General features: G+C 42.7%; 2 protein-coding genes across 2 annotated transcripts in view; both read left to right on the top strand.

Moving 5' to 3' along the window:
* TLR1 (toll like receptor 1) overlaps positions 1–4,548 on the top strand; it is a 52,406-nt gene that overhangs the window by 19,846 nt on the left and 28,012 nt on the right. The window lies entirely within an intron of this gene.
* Positions 1–4,548, top strand: part of TLR6 (toll like receptor 6) — a 28,203-nt gene that overhangs the window by 19,856 nt on the left and 3,799 nt on the right. The window lies entirely within an intron of this gene.

Raw genomic sequence — 4,548 nt, 5'->3', positions numbered from 1 at the left:
TTAAAGTATTTAATTTCTCCATCATAGATGAAACTCAGTTTAGCTGAATACAGGATCCTGGGTTGAAAGTTTGTTTTGTTTTAGGAGATTAAAAGTCAATGACCACTCTCTTCTAGCCTGAAAGGTTTCAGCAGAGAGATCTGCAGTCATTCTAATATTCTTCCCCTTGCAGGTTATGGTTTTCTTATGTCTGGCTGCTTTTAGAATTTTCTCTTTCATATTAACTTTAGTGAAGTTAATTATGATGTACCTGGGGATGTCTTATTAGGCTTGAGTCGTGCTGGGGTTCTGAAAGTGTCTGCTATCTGAATTTCCAAATCTCTTGGCATATCTGGAAACTTCTCTTGCATAATTTCATGAAGAAGAGCATCTGTTTTGTGAAGCAACTTCGTCACCTTCATGGATTCCTATAAGATGAATATTAGTTTTCTTCAAATGATCCCAGAGCTCTCTGAGAGAATGATCTGTTTTTGCTTGCTTTTTCTCTTCCTCTTTGAGCACTTGGGCACCTTGAAAAGCTTTGTCTTCAGTGTCAGAGATCCTTTCTTCTACCTGCTCAATTCTGTTAGTGAGGGATTCTACCATATTTTTCAGATCTCTGAAGACTGCAAACTCTTGCCTCAATGTGTCAAAAATTTTGGTCATTTTATCTTTGAAATCCTTGAATTCTTGAGACATCTTTTGAATAATTTGAAATTCTGATTCCCTCCTTTCCTCCATTCTGTTGATCTGATTTGCTATCCAGATTCTGAACTTGATTTCTGACATCTCAGCCATCTGTTTATGGATGGGGTCTTCAGTTGTATCTGCCATGTTCTTCCTTGGGGACATGGACATCTACTCTGGTTATTCATGTTACCGGAGTTTCTCCACTGATTCTGCCCTATGCTTAATTTACACTGTTTGGCTTTTCTCCTAGAGCTTGGCCAAGGACCTGTACCATGCTATGGCCTGAGAAACTGGGGGCTAAGTCACTCTGTCTTGTTTTCAGCTTGTTTTCAGTGTAGTCTGTTCTACACTAGTAAATTAGTTACTCTGGTTTGAGGTCTCAGCTATGTAGAAATACCAACAAATAATTCACCCTGCCCCCCACAGACAACAATTGGAAAATGAAAATCATACCTTCCCACAACCACACACCCAGAATAGCACTTTGGATAGACCTTGGGTGATTGGCCCAGTTCAAGAGATCCAAATCAATTGTCCCAGTCAGCACTGGTCTCAGGTGGAGGAGTTCAAAAGGTCTCTGGCAACTAGACAGCAGGGGTCTCCTGGCAGCTCAGGTATGACTGGCTTGGTGCTCCGTGAGGTCAGAAGGACCAACCCTGCAAATAAATTAGTCTGGGAAGGTTTGATGCCTCTTTCCCACTTTGCACCTCTGTCACACCCAGTCATTGGTAACCCCAGTGGAGCTGGGGCTGTGACTCAGTTCACCCCAATGGGCAGATGCCCCAAGGGTTTACACCTGCCTGAGTCAGAGAGAGATCTATGTCTCTTCACCCAGGTCTCTGTTCTCAGCCACTATCTGGTAGGGGGAGGTGAGGCCTGACAACCTTGGGTGCTTAATGGAGGTGGGGCAGTTCACTCCGTTGCAGGCCCGCACCTGATTGATGTTGCTGGCAGAACAGCGTAACTTCGCAGAGTTTGTTTCTGTCCTGGTTATTAGATGCTGCTTGAGGTGACAGAAACCACAACTCAGCTCTGGGCAGTGGCAGGCAGTTGGAGCTCACCCCGAGCTGTCAGTTCCTACTTCTGCCTGCCCGCCTTTGTCTCAGCTGTGATCCCCTGGGGACCAGGTGCATCTCAGCCTCAATAACGCAGACCTCTGGCTCAGCCCCTCCCTGGAAGTCTGCCAGCTCTGCACATGCGTGTTCTAGTCTTCACGCTCCTTTCCTCACGTCTCTGATCCGTTTGCCAGTAGCTGCCACTGGAGAAGGTGCCTGGCTTCCTCTGGTTGCCCAGAGAGACGGGGTGTATCTGTCTGGGATAGCTGCCCCAGGGGCATGAGCCTTATTGTTCCCACCACTGCTGTTGTTCTACACCTGAGGGCACTACCACCACTCCTGTATGGTTCCCTCTCAGCTGACCAACCTCTCCTTATTCCCATGCCACAGAATCAGCACAGCCAAGCAAGGGTCCTTCCCCTGTCCACACCTCTTGAGAAAATGCCCAAGAATCTGGACTCCATGGGGGACAGGCTTCCATGGGGTGAGAGTGGAGGGGTGTGCTGGGAGTTCAGAGTTGCAGGTAGAGAATATATACAGTTTTATACAGTTTTATGCCTGGTAGGAGAGTGCCATGGCACCCTAGCACGGGTAGGAGGTCCAGTGTTTAGAGGGTCTCTCCTGTAGGATGGAATGGGAGGACTTTGAACTCTGCTTGCTTGTTTGTATGGAGTTTACTGTGAGTCCTTCTCATGGGGGAGGGAACTCCCATCTGCTTGGCGATGGATTCAGTACCTTTTGTTTGTATCTTTGGTGTTGCAACTCGCCTCAGCAGGGTTGATATGCGTTCTTCAACCTTCTCTATTGGCTCAGCTCCAAACCATCAGCTTATTTGCTAAAGTTCTGTCTTTTAACTCTCTTTCTGGACGGGAGCCTCTGTGGAAAGCTGGCTGCAGTCTGCCATCTTACCTCTGCCCCCCAGCTATTAGTTTTCTTATTGTAGAGTTTGAGTCCTTTGTACCAACTATATGTTTTGCAAATATTTTCTCCCAGTGCGTGGTTTGTCTTTTCAACCTCTTAGTAATAGCTTTTGCAGAGAAGAAAATTCTAATTTTAATGGATGTTGCTGTTAGGGTCTTACAGAGAAGTGGTGTCGCGGATCATGAGACCTGCAATTGAAATTGTATGTTAAATAAAGGGGTCCACAGCTTTCTTAGGCATGTGACAAGCTTCTTTATTTTCTCCTGGCTTAAATAGCTAGCTCTGCACATGTGCACTATACATCAATGACATCATCAATAGCTCTGCACATGCACACTGCACATCAATGACTTCATCAATATTCATTATAATCTCATGAATAAACATCTTGTGACTATCTTGTGAGCAGATCCTCCCTAGTAATCTAGGGATTAACAGATGCCATTTTATCTAACATAATCCTTTTAACATAACTTAATGGAGAACATGTTGTTAGCTATTACTTCTTTGTTCTTATCTGATGAAGCCTGAGACTCTGGGAGAGAAAGATAGATCAAATATCTGCACTACTGGCCTCACCATTTGGAGGCAGTTACTTCAATCTTTAGGTAAGGAATAGTTCAGAAATTCCTAAGACATACAGAAAACTTGTTTTCAAGCCTCCCCTCCCATGTGGGCCTTAAGTAAGGGGTTTTTTATGCCCACAACCAACCACGCTGACCTTAGGTCAGGGGGGTTTTATGCCTGCAACCAACTTGGCCATATAGGATTCTGCCTTAGTTTCTCATAAGTATGCCTGTACAAAGTCTTTTCATTGCTCTCTTTCAAACAGTTTTTTTGGCTAGAGGCATATAGGGCTTTCACCTATAAATGGAGTCCAACTTAATAGTGTTTCTTCCCTTGGATTATGTTTTTCACATGATATCTCAAAAGTCATCACCAGATCCAAAACCATTTAGATTTTTCTCCTATATTATCTTCTAGAAGTTTCATAATTTTGAATTTTACATTTAGGTCTATAGTTCACTTATGATTTTTGTGAAAGCTGTAAAGTCTGTGTCTAGTATTTTCTTTTTTTTTTTTTTTTTACATATGGATGTCTAGTTCGTCCAGCACCATTTAGTGAAAAGACTATTCTTTCTCCATTGAGTTTTCTTTACTCCTTTGTCAAAGATTGGTTGACTATATTTGTGTGGGTCAATTTCTGAGCTCTCTATTCTTGTACATTGACCTATTTGTTTAAATTTTTGCCAGTATCACATTGCTTTGTTTACTGTAGCTTTATAGGAAGCCTTGATGTTGGGTAGTTTCAGTTTTTTGACTTTGTTCTTTTAATTTCTTTTTTCCTTAAGAGTGGGCAACACTTTCTTGTTTATTTGTATGATTAATAGTTAATAGGCATTTTTTTTAAAGCCAGACACTTTGAACATTATCATGAGGTGATAATGCCACTGCCCAGAACCAGAGTTGTGGTTTCTGTCACCTCAAGCAGCATCTGATAACCAGGACAGAAACAAACTCTGCGAAGTTATGCTGTTCTGCCAGCAACATCAATCAAGTGCAGGGCTGCAACTGAGTGAACCGCCCCACCTCCATTAAATCAATTTCCTTTTCCTTTCCCAGGGTTCATTATTGTTGCTTGTTGTGGCTTGTAGTTTGTTTGTTTTCCAACTTTTCTAAACTATTTTTGTAAAGGCTGTGTTTCTTGTCATGTGTGGCCATTCTGTTAGCTAGTGACTTGAGATTTTCTTAAACACTTAGAGCAAAACTTGAGGTTAGCTAGTGACTTGAGATTTTCTTAAACACTTAGAGCAAAACCAAGAAACAAAACACCAAAAACAGAAACAAAAACAAAAACTCTCCCAGTTTTGCAGATGCGCTCTGTGACAAGCACTTTCTCACT

Source organism: Otolemur garnettii, unplaced genomic scaffold (genome assembly GCF_000181295.1).
Source record: "Otolemur garnettii isolate 467f Iridium unplaced genomic scaffold, OtoGar3 scaffold00181, whole genome shotgun sequence".
Lineage (NCBI taxonomy): Eukaryota > Metazoa > Chordata > Mammalia > Primates > Galagidae > Otolemur > Otolemur garnettii.
Note: the sequence above shows the minus strand (reverse complement) of the source record. Positions and strands in the feature narration are given on the sequence as shown.